The sequence below is a fragment of the Balaenoptera ricei genome, chromosome 12 (genome assembly GCF_028023285.1).
Source record: "Balaenoptera ricei isolate mBalRic1 chromosome 12, mBalRic1.hap2, whole genome shotgun sequence".
Classification (NCBI taxonomy): Eukaryota; Metazoa; Chordata; class Mammalia; order Artiodactyla; family Balaenopteridae; genus Balaenoptera; species Balaenoptera ricei.
In genome coordinates, this window is record NC_082650.1 from 70,347,355 (window position 1) to 70,364,628 (window position 17,274).

Here is a 17,274-nt window from a genome sequence, read left to right on the forward strand (position 1 = left end):
TGCCTACGATTTGCTAGTACATCTCCTTCTAGAATAGATAGTAAAATGTGTACTATGCTGTTACATTGGTTCAAAAAATGTAAAAAAAAAAAGAAAAAGATATGTTTATTATCACTTGATTTGAAAACTATGGCTTTCTTTTACTTTCCTATTTTAAAAAAAATCACAGATATATTCTCCTTGGATTTAATACTCTAACATATGTGCATTTCTCCAGAATAAAAATGAAGTGGTTTTGCGGTGTTACTTGACTGTCATTGATATCGTTACTTGGCTGCACTGGGCATGATTATTCTGTGAAATAAAACTTGTTCTGACAATTTTAGAATAGGATTTGCAACCCTGCCTGGTAAAGATAGCTCAGAAATCATTCTTCTCTGCTGGGATTTTTTAAACAAAAAGTAAGTGCATAAAAATGTAATTTTAACTAAAACAAATTATGTCATGTCTTCCACAGCCTGCCCTCTTTAACATAAAATGTCTCACTACAGTTCATGCATAACGAAGGTTATTTGTGTCATTATGTAGCCTCCAGACCATGCTGCCAACAGCGGTCATAATCTGTTTTAAAGACTGTCTGGACAGCAGAGAGGATGTGAACTCTGTGGTCCCCCTCCTCCAGTTTACACCACACGTCACTGCTGGACTCAGGTACTTGCATCCATTGTACTTCACCTTGTGACATGAAAACATGTTTGTGTTTTCACAAAAGCTAGCCTTCACAAATTCAGGTAACCAGGAAGGACTTCAAGGAACATATATTTTTTTCTGCAGTAATAGGTGGTTAAAGAGGTTTAAGGTTTTGGAGGCCCTGATCATGGCATGGAATCTAGAACATAGGGTTTTAGTGCACAGAACTGGAACGGACATCAGGGAATTTTTCAGTTTGAGGATGAATTTGCTGCTGAAACGCCTTTGGGGACCTCAGCCTCTTCCCTCAGTTATGACAACAAGCTCTGCTCAAGCTAAAAGGATTGGATGCATATGTACATTCTTGCCTTTCCACTTTGCGTACAGAGGAGACTTAAAGGTAATGGAGGTAAAGGCCATGCATAAAGTTGTTTAGATAGGAAGGGGAATAATTTTTTTCTTCTTAAAGCTTAATTAATTTACAAACTGAGTTTCCTATATGAACATTCTGGAGGCTGTCCTGGTGTCAGTGAAGACCCAAAGCATTTGATTGAGAGAAATTGGCAGTTAAATTTTGCCATCTTTATTCTTTCTCTTATCAATAAATATTTATTGAGCAATGATAAATAGAAGCAAGACACTGTGTTGTGCATCTTTAGATATAATTCCCACCTCCAGAAAATTACCACTTCCATTAAGGAGCATGGAGGTGAAGACGGGTTGGAGTATCTCACACCTGTATCCTGTATTTACATCACCTCACTTGACCCCCCTAAAGTGAGACCCACAAAGGCAGTTAGTCTTTTCAGGGACACACAGCTAGTAAAAGCAGAGTTAACAATCACCATAGGTCTGCCTTAAACCACCTGCTCACCACATCAGGCTTCCCAGATCACTAAACAGATGTCTTTCTAATTTCACTCAAGCCATTCCTGACTTGCAATTATTTTGTTTCCCTTGCACTCTTCCTCAGAATCTTTCTGGTTACAGACTTTGCCCCTGGCCACGGGGTTTCCTCTAATTGGAGCTGGAGGGAATTTTTTTTTCAAGTACTTGGATAGAAGAATGCCTAGGCATGCAAGTGGCTATGGTTCCAGTCTTCCCAAGGAAACTAAGCCAACTTTCTTCAGACAGACAAACTGCAAAGACTAGCCGGGAGGGGAAAAAAGGCAAATACCTGAGGATGTTTGAATTCTTTGATCCTGCTATCCCTGACACTGGCTCCACCCCTACCCTTTCTGCAGTTTAGTTACATCGAAGATAAATTCCCCATTTTTGTTTAAACTGGTTTAAATTGGGTTTCTGGGTCTTGCAACTGAAAGAGTCCTAATAAAATCATGTTTTTCATTAACTTCTTTCCTGTATAATAGAAAAAAGAGGTATGACTCTTCTCCTGTATTAGCCTTTCCTTCTTAGGCTTCAAGCATCCTAACTTTTACACGTGTGTATGTATAGAATGTTTGTGTCAATAGGAGGAAAGACGGGAAAGGATGTCAACACTGGTTACAATAAGAGAAGGAGAGATGAACTTTTTATAAATCTTTTCATTGTTTCACATGTACTTTTGTTTTTAATTTTTTAAAAAAATATCTCTACCTTTATTTCCCAAAGATGCCTTAAGCATTTTTTATTTTTTGGTTGCACGGCATGCGGGTTCTTCCCCGGCCAGGGATCGAACCCGCACCCCCTGCAGTGGAAGCGCGGAGTCTTAACCACTGGACCACCAGGGAAGTGCTTAAATTTTTTTTTTTAATTAATTAATTTATTTGTTTTTATTTATTTATTTTTGGCTGCATTGGGTCTTCGTTGCTGCGCGTGGGCTTTCTCTAGTTGCAGCAAGCGTGGGCTACTCTTCATGGCAGTGCGTGGGCTTCTCATTGTGGTGACTTCTCTTGTTGCGGAGCATGGGCTCTAGGTGCGTGGGCTTCAGTAGTTGTGGTACGCGGGCTCAGTAGTAGTGACTCACGGGCTCTAGAGCACCGGCTCAGTAGTTGTGGCACACGGGCTTAGCTGCTCTGCGGCATGTGGGATCTTCCCGGACCAAGGCTCAAACCTGTGTCCCCTGCATTGGCAGGCGGATTCTTAACCACTGTGCCACCAGGGAAGTCCCGGAAGTGCTTAAATTTTTAATAAATAAAGTAAAGCAATTGAAAACCCCAAAGTGCTCCATCTCTTTCTAGCTCACATCTCATCACATGCATGTAACACTTGCCTTAAACACTGATGCCAGTGTATTCCTAGTTTACATTTTATTTTGTTTGTATATTTAGTATGACACAGCACAAATGAGAGGGCATTTCGCAGCTCTGTGAAAAACTGGTGAGGAAGGAAAGCAGTGGTGGGGCACGTGGAGGTAAAAATTGTCAGCGTTCAATTGAATTTTAATGACAAAAGCCCAAGGGAGGTGTTCTGGGAGAGACCTGCCAGCAGCTCTTTCTTTAATATAAAATTGGGTCTTTTCTAACAAAGCAAATCTTCTTTCAGCTGTAAAAGACATTGGTGATTGTGGCGAGTTCTGAGAATTTTCCAGAGACCTATCTTGTTTTCACTGTGCCAGAGAGTTTAACAAACAGCCTTCCTATTCTGAGAAGATGAAGATGATCTTTTAAAATTCTATAACTGTACCCATAAATTCTGTCTGAAAGCAATGGGAAATGAGTTCTGGATGTTACCCAAATAAGCCACCATTCCCGTCTACTTACAGGTGAAGTATCGGATCCTTCGCCAGCTATGGAGATTTAATTTTCTATTAAAAGAAAAAAGAAAAAATGTTGTCCAGACAAAAGTGATATATGTAGTTTTTAAAATCTTGTTTTAGCTTTTTTATCTTGAACTTATTTTTATCTTAAAATTTCTCTCAGACATTAATGTCTCCTGTCAGAGTGGAGATGGGCAGAATGGCTGTGGTAGAGAACTGCGGCAGGCTCTGCTTGTCTGTGCAGAGCAACAGGAAGTTGAAGAAGTGGACTCCAGAGTCCTAGCCCTCAGGGAAAGGTCACTGTTAAAACTCTGCAGAAGACTGGGGCAGAGGAGACGAATATTAAGCAGTACAATTTCCACATTCTTGTTATAAAAATGTCATTAATTAAATTGATGATCATCAATCCCCTGTTACTAAAAGTATGACTCACTAGGTTAGCCAAGTGCCTTCAATTAAAAAGCATTGAAGCATTGGAGGAAAAAAAAAAAAAAAAGCATTGATCTCAAAGGAGAGTAAGTACAGTAACTTGAGACCTTTCTGTAGAAGATTAGCAAACCTGATAAGCCAATCTTCTTAGAGAAGATTGCTCCTAATCACATTAATTTAATGATGATATTAAAACTACTGACTGTGACCAAGGTCGAGAATTGTGTCTCATTCACCTCTTCACATCCTTGTGTTGCCACAGCTTAGGTCCCTGGTACTGAGCAGCACAGTGTTTCTGGGGAAAAAAATGTTTGTGTTCCTCTTGCCTCTTCCATCTTTCATCTATCCAATATTTATTCCTCTCCACCTAAAAGAATTCTGATTTTGTTGGGGGTGGCAATGTGCCCAGCTTTAAAAAAAAAAAAAAGCACATTTCCAAGTCTCCTTTGCATGTAGTTAGCAGTGTGTGACAACCTTCTTGTCAAAACAAGATTTTGTGACTGATGCTTTGGGGAGAGTTAAAAAGTGGGGCCGATCTACCTTGCATGCTTTTTGCTCCCCCCGTCTCTTCCTGACTGAGACATCATAGCTGGAGCTGCAGTGAACATCTTCTACCATGAGGTGACTTTGAGGATGGAAGCAAGACCTTATGGATGAAGGAGCAGAAAGAAAGCTCCTGGGACACTGACACCATTATGGAATTGCCATTAGCTCTGCACCGCCTGTCTCCATGCTTTTGTTTTTGTTGTTATGTGAAAGAGAACTTAACTCCCACCTGATGTAAGTCATTGATTTGTTAGTCTCTTTTACTTACAGACAAAAACAGTTCCTGACTACATTCATATTACTGATTAGGATGAAGACACAGAAGGCACGCTTCTATCTACTGAAGACAAAAGAAATGACCAGTATATTGAATGGCAGAAATGAGACATGTTTATAGATCTCAATAGAATTTTGTTCAGAACAAGTCAGGTGAGGAACTTCCCTGGTGGTCCAGTGGGTAAGACTCCACACTGCCAATGCAGGTGTCCCAGGTTTGATCCCTGGTCAGGGATCTAGATCCCACATACATGCCGAAACTAAGAAGTCCACATGCTGCAACGAAGAGCCCGCTGCCACAACTAAGACGCGGGTGCAGCCAAAATAAATAAATAAATAAAGTAATTAATTAATTAATTAAAAATATATTTAAAAAAGAACAAGTCAGGTGAAATGCAACAAGTAATCATTCTGCATCAAGATTAAATTTTTAATATGAGACCAGGATTGATATCGGTTCATGAGGTAAAGTCCTTGGAGTTTTAGCTGTCCATCACCTTAACATGAACACAGTGTAATATGACGCTAATGAAAGAAAGTTCACTTAATTCTGTTGTACTAGAAGTTCGTGTTCAGACTATAGGGAATGACTTTCCCAATGCTTGGAAAACAAATAACTTATTTCATGTTCCAAGATTTGAGAACCAGGACCAATGGGTGAACATCAAAGAGATAAAGATTTTTACCTAATATAGAAATGTTCTATTAATTTGAACTGCATCGCAATTAAATGATTGCCTGATAAAGCAGTGAGACTTTATATTGGATATATCACTATATAAACCTGATACCCCAGAAAGATCTCTGATTAATAGAGAATTGCCTTAGAAAAACAAATTTCATGTATTATACAATAACAAGACTCCTCATTACAACAAACAAGTTAGGCAGTTCCCTAGAAATGGTTATAAGATTTACCTTCTTTAAAATCATGGCATTATAGTGACATGTAAGATAATCAATGTTTTGTATGTTTTCATTCTTCTTTTCTTCAGCTTGAGAAATTCTGATTTCATTTCAAAGTTTGGATCAAATATTTCTATCAGAGAGCAAATTTTTGATATAAAATGGGGGTAAATAATACCTATCTTATAGGGTTGCTGAACGAATTAAATGAGATGATCCGCGCAAAGCACTGGCACATAGAGGTTATTTTTTTAAATGTTAGATATTAATACATGGCTGTATTATATCACTTCTCCCTATATTATTTGCTTGGTTTTTTTTAATCCCCCTCTAAATATGAGCATATTGAATGCAGGCAAGAGCCAAGGCCTTCATCATCATACCTTAAGGGCTTAATCCACACTAGTTGCTGGCAGCAATTAATGTATTCATGAAATTTACAGCATAACTATGTTGTATAAACTAAAAAATCATAGTATTCTGGAATTGGAAGAAACCTTAAAAATACTTACAAATGAGAAGACTACAACTCAGAATGATAAAGTGACTTGCCTAACGTTAGAGGAAATGACAGAGCAAGAATTCGGTTTTTTAAAACTCCAAATCTAGCCTTCCAGAAGCTTCCTGTACATATAGCTTCAAAGATCTCTGGAATATTCGTATTCCATGTAATGACCAACTGTGTTGCACCCAGTTTTTGATTGTTTGTTTGTTTTACTTTATTAGGCAACTAATTCTGATTTTGCTGATTCTGATTTTGTTGGGAGTGGCAACGTGCCCAGCTTAAAAGGCACATTTCCAAGTCTCCTTTGCATGTAGAGATGGCACTGACTACCTTCTTATCAAAACAAGATTTTTTGACTGGTGCTTTGGGAAAAGTTAAAAATGTGTATAATCCATGCAACGTGACTCTAGTCTGTTTCCGTTGTAAACGGTGGCCTATTTATCCTAAAATGAATCAACAGCTAATATATCATAGTCACCTCCCAATTTTTAAAACTGTTCCAATATCTATTCAAACTATCATAAGTAGTCAAAAATATAAATGACCACCACATATTAGTCCATGCCCTTTATAAAGATAATTTAAAAAACAATGAAAACGTAATTCCTGATTCAGTTTCTGGACCTTAGCTACACACACACTTTCCAGTCTTAGCTTGCCACCTTGTGGCCACTTACTCCTGTGCAACTCAGCATTTGACCAGCACATACAGCAAAGCCTCTGGAACGGAGGAGTTTACACACACATACCCACTTTAAACTTATTTTATATGCAGGTAAATGAGCTGCACCTCAAATTTCACTTCCAGACCAACTTCATTCCAGCAAAGGCTTACAAACCTTAAGTCAGAGAGACAGATGCTGGCGGCTGCAAGTGAAGTGAATTAAAAAGCATGCACTGAGAGACAAGTGCACAAAAACCATCTAAATATTTATGGAATAGAACACGCATACACGATGGCTGAAAAGGAGTGTATGTAACTTTTCCTGTGAAGCCAATATGAACATAGCCTCTAATAGAGATGGGAAAGCAAGGTAATAACAGGATTTAAATATAGATTTTACCAAATCCAAATGGTGGCAGGGTCTCTCTTCCCACTCTGACAGGGTTATAAAATCTACTACAATGTCTGCTTTCTCTGCTGGAGGTATACGTACATATGTGTGTGTACATGTACATATATACTATTATAACTACTATATAAATTTCCCTGCAAGCAGTATTCTAGGATTGGTAACCTCAGTGAGAACACATGGGTCTCCTGGAATAGATGAGTCAGGTGGTGACAGCCAGCTACCTCCTATGGTTGTGATTAAATGAGTGGACATATCAGGAGCAGTGTCTGACACGATTATTAAATATTACCCATTGTCCTACTAGATAGAGCCAGACTTCAGTCTTGGGTTCCCAAGCCTCCCTTCCAGGATCTTTGAGCTCAGCGCTCAAACTGCTGGTCCACTGAGCACCTGATTCAATGTATCAGACTTGAAAGCTCTGCTGGAGCATGTCTGCCCTTTGCTTCCCTGTTGTACTTCTGAAAAAAGCTGCCTACACGTTATAGTTTGGTTAGTGAAAAGAAAACAAAACATAGCCAGGCTGTAGGAATGCTGGCTTCCAGCCTATAGTTTTAAAATCGAAATGTAGATTTTCTCTCATTGTCAGGGTTGTAAGCTTAGAGACAGAGAGAGACAGAGAGAGAGAGAGAGAGAGAAAGAGAGAGAGAGGGTGCGGGCGAGCACAGGAGCACAATAATACAAGTTAAAAGCTCAATGATTACACACAAGCAATCACTATTTTGTGTTGGAAAGTGCACACCATTATCACACAGAACATTCTGGATGTTTCTGGTTGCTTCACTTCCAGCAGAGGTGCTGTTGCCTTTCATAGTTCTGGCTCATCTACTTTGGCTGGGGAACTGGTGTGGGATCAAAGTTTTGTTGGAAGAAACTAGAGTTGCTCCAGTTTCTCGTTTTATATTGGTAACATGTAGACTACATTTTTTTTAGAAAAACTATTTTTAAAGTGTAAGACACCAACATATGCCATGACATGTGACAACTTATAATTTTGCCTTATTACTAAAATAAGTATATGGCACTGCTTCCCATATTTCCAATGAGAACTTTCCCTGTATAACCCTGCCACTCTCCACCTTCATCCTCCTGCTTTGAAATGGAAACACCTTCAACCAGCAGGACAGAGAGAAAGCGTTCTGAACCAAGGGTCAAGAGACCTGTTTTGTAGGTTTACTGTCACAAGTCATTTAATTTCCCTATATGTCACTGTCTTAATAAAACAGGGTTGCTAATTTTCCTATTCTTCTCATGGAGCAGGGGTTGAGAATTACACTTTAAACTGTATAAATCAGGTTAGAACACCACCCAACTGCCATCATGGATTAGAAAATTTCCTTTGAGGACAGACATACTTGAGAAAAAAACTTTGTAATGCTCCAGTTTTAAGTAGCTGTAAGTAGGTTTAGCAAATACATTAAGGATGCTTTTGAAATTTTCAAATAAGTAAATGTAATGAGTTTACCAGCTAACAAAGTGGTTTTGTAGGGTTGGAGGTAACAAGCAAGAATTACCAAAAGGTTTCAGTTGTTTGAACATCTGGGTTGTATAGATTGCAGAAGTGCTGTAGAAATATGTAAGAGATTGATGCTCTGTATAATCCCATCCCCCTTCCCATCCCTAAGTGTCTAGGTGTTGCTTAACACTGTGGAGCCTCCGTATAAAAGGGAGGACTTTGACTTGGCAAGGGTGGGGGGCAGTACCCTGGTGAGGATAACTCCTAGGTACCTGATTTCTAAGAATTTCCTGGTGTGATCTGCTCCTGAAGAGTTTGAAACCCACCGTGTCCTCAAAAGCCCTGTGACTTCAACACCTCACTGCTTCGCAGGGACCTTGGCACATGAGGGCTACTACTACCACCCCGATGCCCCGTTCCTCTTCTCTAACCTCCCCTGTGGGATAGGGGCACTTAGGGGGTCCAGGACTGGTAGCACTAAAGTCTGTGCAAGTGCAGCTTGCAGAATGAACATTCTTTTGCCACACCCACAGCTATCCTGGGGAGCACGAGAACCTGGTAGCTAAGGGGGCAGCAAACAAAACCCCTGACTACAGTCTCAATTATAGGGCTCCCCGTACACACTGACTAGAGAGCTGGGCAGAATCCACTCTAGCCCTCCACAGTTGCTTCTCATTTCCTTCTCTCTCTCAGCTCCTTTGGTTTCTGAGTGAACATCGCCAGTAGGGGCCCTTTGCTCCTCTATGTTCCCTACCTTCACGGCTCTAGATTGGCTTCCAGAAGTGGTTTTTCCTCCTTTGGAATCAATATTAAACTACAGATGAAAAAATTTCATAAATGTGGGTCTTAAAAAAGGAGTATCATTTACAAATCATCTCCTAATACTGTTTCCTAATCACTTGGGGAAAATTCCCTCCAGCTACCAGGACAATTTTCACAACATCATTCCAGCTAAAGACACTGAGCAACCTGTTAGCTCCTGCAGCTGCCCGTGTTCTCCCTATCAAGGGATGTACAAACTCTGGAGTCAGTCTGCTTGGTTTCAGCTCTCAGCTCTGCCACATACTAGCTGTGCAATCTTCAGGCAAGACACCTAGACTGTCCTCATCTTAAAATAAGGATAAGAGCACCGAACTCTTAGAGTTGGTGAAAGAATAAATGGAAGTACAAGGAAAGTTCCTAGCATGGTGCCTGGCATATAGTAAAAGTCAAATAATATTAACTGTTTTACTATTACTAGCAGATCTGACACACGGGACTCAGGCCTGGGAAAGCTAGATAGAGCAGGTTCCTGCTAGTCTGTACTCTTGGTCTTGAAGAAAGAATTCAAAGCTCATCTTTATATTCTGCAACTTTATCTTAACTTAACCTGGATCTCCCAAGACTTTTGGGCCAAGAAGATACCATGAAGAAGCTACTTTCCAAAACTCCTTACGTGTACCATGTAGTCTGGAAGCACGCTCTCCACTGAATCTCTTAATTTAGGACTTCAGCACTGGACTTAGTCTTCTTCACCACTTCCTACTAACAGCATCTTCTGTGTACAGTCCATCCAATAAATTAGACCAAAAGCTGTTTCAATTTCTCAACTCTGTCAGCCTTCATCTACATTCTAATTCAGAAATATACTTCTCTGGCCATTTCCAGACACTGTGTTACATTACTCCTAAAATCTTAAATTGCAATGCTCTAGTCTTTCATACCTAATTCTTGGCCTTATGCCCACTATACCCTCTCTTTGGCACCATTAAGACCTCCTGCGGAATCTAAAAAAAAATGATACAAATGAATTTATTTACAAAACAAAAACAGACTCACAGACTTAGAGAATTTATGGTTACCAGGGGCAAGGGATAGACTGGGAGTTTGGGATTGACATGTACACTCTGCTATATTTAAAATAGATAACAAGGACCTACTGTACAGCACAGGGAACTCTGCTCAATAATCTGTAATAACCTAAATGGGAAATGAATTTGAAAAATAGATACATGTATAACTGAATCACTTTGCTGTACACCTGAAACACACTGGTAATCAACTATACACCAAAATTTAAAAATTGTATATTGAATCTTCTAACCCCCCCTCAAAAAAAAAAAAATAAAGAAGACCTCCAGTCCCTTGACCACTCCATTTTCTTTTTAAAAAAAAATTATTCTTATTTTTGGCTGCGTTTGGTCTTTGTTGCTGTGCACAGGCTTTTGTCTAGTTGTGGCGAGCGGGGCCTACTCTTCGTTGTGGTGCGCAGGCTTCTCATTGGGTGGCTTCTCTTGTTGCGGAGCATGGGCTCTAGGCGCATGGGCTCAGTAGTTGTGGCTCGCAGGCTCTAGACCGCTGGCTCAGTAGTTGTGGTGCACGCGCTTAGTTGCTGCACGGCCTGTGGTATCTTCCCGGACCAGGGCTCGAACCCTTGTTCCCTGCATTGGCAGGCGGATTCTTAACCACTGCGCCACCAGGGAAGCCAGACCACTCCATCTTCTTCTGTCCTCTTGGCTTTGTTTCCTACCCTAACCAGGCTCAATTCATTGATGTAATACTCCTCCTGGGACTATGCAACCTCTTCCTTCTTCCTCTTCTATTCAAGCTGAGGAACACTACTGGAAATATTACATAACCATGCAGACAGTGCTACTACAAGATTATGCTTTCCTAACTCAGCTGGGCCTTGAATGCTGATCAGTAATCCTTTTATATTTAGCCCCTTCTCTCATTCTTCACTTCAAACTTTAACATTTAAATGCTGATTTCCTACTTTTCCAAGGCTTGCTGTGGGGCAGGAATGTTCTGTTTCCTAGGAACTCAACATTCCTACTTAACAAACAGACTTAGTCTAAGAGATGTCCTTTCTATTCGGTAATGCTAATACCTCCACCTGCTCTTGAGACCAGGTTCCATCTACTACTCTATGTCAACTTCTGCCTCTTTAATGGGTACCTCCCAGAATTCACAAGTATTCGACTTTACCTTAAAGGCCTTCAAATAAGGTCAGCTCCTGACTGGTTTCCTTCCCCACTTTCTCTCTTCTGGCTTCCATAATGCTCCATACCCTACCTCCTTTCCTGGCTGTCACCTAACCCTTCCTTCCCAAGTCTTCTCTGCTAGTTTTTCTTCTGCCCACTGAGTGTCCACTAAGTATTGGTGTTCCTCAGGGTTCTCTCCGTGGTGACGTATTTTTTTCCTACGTGCTTGCTGCTTCTTTCAATTCCAGCAAAATGTATTAAGTGCTTACTATACCTCAGATTATGGGCTAAATGCTCAGGAGATAGAAGACAAAGACAGGATGCTTGTCCTCAAGGGACAGAGCTGTTGTTTCAGACCCCTATAAAGAACTGATCACTATACTTCTCTGCCTTAATGACCTACAAGAACCTCAAACTCAGTATTAACCTTTCCTTCAACGCTATGTTCCTTCTACAGACATACCTGTTTTATTGCTCTTTGCTTTACTGCACTTCACAAATACTGCATTTTTTACAAACTGGAGGTCTGTGGCAACCTTGTGTCCAGCAAGTCTATCGGGGCCATTTTTCCAACAGCATTTGCCCACTTCACGTCTGTGCCACATTTTGGTAATTCATGCAGTATTTCAAACTTACTATTCTGTTTGTTATGGTGGTCTGTGGTCAGTGATCTTTGATGTTACTCCTGCCAAAAGATCACAACTAGCTGAAGGCTCAGATGATGGTTAGCGTTTTTTAACAATAAAGCATTTTTAAAATTAATTTTTTTGAGTATAGCTGTTTTTGAGTAATGTTGTGTTAATTCCTGCTGTGTACAGCAAAGTGAATCAGTTATACGCATACACATATCCCCTTTTTTGGATTCCCTTCCCGTTTAGGTCACCACAGAGCACCGAGTAGAGTTCCCTGTGCTCTACGGCAGGTTCTCACTGGCTGTCTATTTTATACACAGCAGTGTATGTGTGTCAAGTCATTCTCCCAATTCATCCCACTGCTCCTGCAACAAAGTATTTTTAAAGTGTGCACACTGTTTTTCAGACGTGATGCTACTGCATACTTAACGGACTACAGTAGAGTGTAAACATAACTTTTATACGCACTGGGAAACCAAGAAGTTTGTGTGACTCGATTTATTGCGATATTTGCTTTATTGCGGTGGTCTGGAACTTAAGCCACAGTATCTCTGAGGTATGCCTGTATATTATCTTGGTAAACAGCATCATCATTCACAATTACCCAAGCCAGAAACTAAAGAATTTTATGATAATCTATTTCTCGCATCTGAACCCCTTTCTACCAAATCCTCCTCACTGGCACTTAAAATATGCTGCATTTATAAAAACTAGTTGGAATCCATAACACTCTCCAGCTACCATTCTACCTTCTCTTTCACAACCAACTTTCCAAAAATAGGTGTTTCCACCTGCTCTCTACATCTCTCAAAACTGGCTTCCATTCAAACTATGTAATTGCCAAGGTCACTGATTACTTTCTTACCACTAAAGCCAGAGGATGCTTTCCATCCTATTTGTCTCATGATTTTTCCTATCTCTTAATCTACTTTTAAATACTGAGTTCCTCGGAGTTCAGCCCTGGGCCCTTTTCTATACACTTTTCCCTAGCCAATCACCCATTCACAAAACTGCTCCTCTTCCAGTCTCACCTACCTGAACAAATGGTATTTCTTCAACTACTTATTCAAGGCAAAACCCTGGAAATCTTCTCTACTTCTCCCCTCCTCTTCCTTTCCCATAACTCATAATGATCAAGTCCTGTCAGATACTTTTGGTCTCTCCAGTCCATCCACCTTTCTCCTTCAGCCATCACCACTCCACACCGACAGTATCCTCTCTCCCCTGGATGACTTGGACAGCCTTAACTGGTCTACTTGAATTCCCCACTGGAATGCTCTCACCAGAGTGAACTTTTAAAACTGCAAATGTGGGGCTTCCCTGGTGGCACAGTGATTAAGAAACCGCCTGCAAATGCAGGGGACATGGGTTTGATCCCTGGTCCAGGAGGATCCCACGTGCCGTGGAGCAACTAAGCCCGTGTGCCACAACTACTGAGCCTGTGCTCTGGAGACCGCATGCCACAACTACTGAGCCCATGCGCCACAGCTACTGAAGCCCGCACACCCTAGAGCCCGCACGCCACAACTACTGAGCCCGCATGCCACAACTACTGAAGCCTGCGTGCCTAGAACCCGTGCTCTGCAACGGGAAGCCACCACAATGAGAAGCCCGCGCACCACAACGAAGAGTAGCCTCTGCCCAAAAATAAATTTAAAAAACCCCACAAAACTGCAGATGTTAAGAATATTATTCTTTTGCTTGGAACCCAAATGTGAACCCAGGATAAAGTCCAATACAATTAGGTCTAAGACACAGTGTGATGTGGTCCTTGCTTACCTTTCCTTGCTCACTTCAAACGCTATCAGTTTTGTTTTGTTTTACCATTTCCTCAAAAGTTATTCCTACCAGTTTTTCAGTTTCCCCTTAGTCTGAAGCTTTCTCTGCCTTCCTTCCTCCAATACCTCCTTCTTTAGTGAAGTCTTCATTAACTGCTTCCCCTCACTACAGACCATGCAGTATCATATTCTCACCCTATTATATATTCTTACAGTACCCCTAGAACTAGTAATGATAGTAATTGTGTACTTCTGAGCTCCATGAGAGTTTGAGTCAAGTTTTCTTCAACTTCCATTTAAGCATTCAATGAAATTTTACTACTGCTAAGTACCTATTATGTTTAAGGTACTGGACTAGGTGCTTGGCATAAAGCAGTAGGTGACCTAACTAGAAAGATTTCTGCCCTTGTGCAACCTATATGTTGGTTTTGCTGCAGTGGTGGTGGTGGCGTGAGATTTAAACACAGCAGAAAAAAAGCCATTACAACTCAAGATGAATGTTATCAAGGAAGTTGAGTGCTGTAATGGAGTAACTGGCCATGGGGCTAGAGAACCTAACTTGAGAAGCCTAGGTAGTGACTTCAGACAGAGTACTGGGAAAGGAATAGGTTGAAGGCGGGGTGGGGAAAATGACTTTGATATGACATGATATGCCTAACTATGAGGTAGGCAGCTGAACATGAAAGCCTGGAACTATAAAAAGTTTGGTCCTAGGGTTATGTGTTCAGGTATGACAGGTACACTGATAAAACTAAGCTCCACAGAATGGAAACCATCCAAAGAGAGTGTAGAGTCACACAAGGAGCCAAAGGTCCAGGTCCTGGAAGAGCAACTAGGATTGAAGTCAGTGATGGAGCAGCCAGAAACGGTAAGGATAAGGAGAAAGCCAAGAGACAATGCCAAGAAAACCAAGAGAAAATACTTCAAAGAGGAAGTCATCAACCCTACTGAATGCTCCTGAGGCAGTAAATGAGGGCAGAAAAAGAACCTACAGGTATGACAGCATGGAAGAGACTGGTGATCCTGATGAAAGCAATTTCAGCAAAGTTGTAGGGACACACAAAGTGGTAGTAAATGAAAAATGGAGGCAATTCAGATTAGTTATGATGGGAACTAAATAAAAGGGGTTATAGTTGGATGTGATCAAATGACCACTCTCCCCACCCCTTTCTTTCAAGAACAGTAGCTATTAGGGACATATTATGAGCTGTTGGAAAGGATCTAGTAAAAGACTGATGAAACAAGAGTAGTTAATTCCAAGTTTTTGAGAAGGTGAGGAGGGATTGGCTTTCAACAAGTAGAAGAAAGTGCAGATATAGATGGGTTTGTAAATTTAGTGATGAAATTTGAGAAAGTTCCTGTCAAACTTTTGTATTTTCGCAGCAGAAAAAAAAGTACATAAATCATTTAAGTTTGTGGAAACACGTTGTTACAATAAAACTGCAGAAAAATTGCCAGTTTTGAGCCTATTTAAGTTTTGAGATTATAAACCTGCCTGTTGTAACAATTTTCTCCCATTCAACTGCTCAAGAGTAGACAGAAAACTGCGATTTTTCCAGATCATGACATAAAGGGAGGTGCAGGGGTATGGTCTGAGGATATTTGCAAAGTGGGATCTAGTCTCTAAGCCAGACAAGTTGAGGACAGGGAGTGAACTGATGAATAGTGAGCAAGTGGTAGCATTAACTGTTAGTCGTGATGAGGTAGAAATACCTTTTAATGGAGGTATCTCGAGCAGATGAGCTGGAGAAAGATTGTGGTTGGAGAAAGGGAATCTGAATTCCAGATTTGGAAGTGATACAGGTTTCGATTATGTCAAAGCGTAGGGCTCCCATCTATGGAGCGATCACTGAAATGAGAGGTACCTCTAATGAGCAAGGTCATCAGGAAATAAAACAAATTTTGTTCACTGAGTGGTAGTGTTGGGCGGCATAGATAGTGACAAATATAAAAATTAAAAACACTGGTATGGAGAATGAACATGTGACACTTCATTACAGAGTGATCCGGGTGGCTCTCTGATGAGGTGACATTTAAGCTTTACTATACAAATAGAGGAATAAGCATTCCAGACAGAGGAGTAAATATGTGTAAAGGCCTTGAAGTGGTGGTGGTGGTGGTGGGGAAGCTTAGTATGTGCTCCAAGAGATGGAAGCATCTGGAAAATGGGAAGTAGCATAAGAATGCCTGGAGAGGTTGGCAGGGACTTTGAGTAAGGAGACTGGATTTTAATCAAAGTGCACTTAATGTTCAATAAATATTATTTGGATGTAGGGTGATGAAACATTAACAACCAATACAGCAGGGGAATCAATCCAATTGGAATGGATAAACTGACCAATCAGAATATAATCACCACGTGTAAACAGCTGGTACAGGTGCACTGGTGCACACCTGCTGATCATCAGCTCTGGCTGAATGAATGACATTTTAGATGGCTGTTTCCCAAAGCATGTTCCTTAGATCACTAACTTAGTGGGATATACCTAAGCATTAACATTAAAAAAATTTTTTTAATGTTCACGGTCATTTAAGTCTGAAAAATTCCTCCTTTAACAGTTAACATCTTTTCTGTACAGCAGAACCTCTCAGTCTTCAATATGCTGATGTGCACTGGATTCTTTAAGGGGAGCTACAGCATGCAGTTTAGAAAATGTCTTTCATCACTGCCATCACCTTCCCACCCACTGATATCACACTACACTAAACATTTTGAAAAAGGCTGCCTTACTGCTCCACTTCTTAACACCTCTCACATTCATTAGTCTCTTTCTCAACTCCAGTAACATTCTTTTTTCTGGCGCCCATCAATTTTTGCACGGGCTATTTCAAGTCTCCCTGCTTTTAACCTCCAACTTATCCAACCTATCCTCTATACAGTGCTAATTATCTTTCTAAAATCGGTACCTGATCAAACTGTTCAACTGAAACGCATTCAGTAACCACTTAAAAAACAAAACATGATAAAGACTAAATGTGGCAAACAAGAACCTTCACGACCTGGCCCATCAGCCTCCTCAGCTTCAGCTTCTCCAACTCCCTATCCTTCCACACAGAGCACCTGCAATACTGCAAACGCACTATGCCGCTTCCTACCTCCTGCCTAGAATTCCCCTTTCCCCTCTGAGCAGCCGCCGACCACTCATTGATCTTTCAAGACCCATCTTTCTAGAAACACTCATAACCACCTATCTCTTTTTCCCTGAAAAACAGAGCATTCTCTCCTTGATGTCTCTAGCTTCCATGTACTTTTGTCTTAATAACTATAGCAACTGTTTGCTTACCTGATGATCAAAATTTGCCTTTGTAAAACTCTGTCCAGCCATTTTAAATAATTATGCTGAATTTAACATTGCTGAAAATTTCTCAAACTGTTATATTT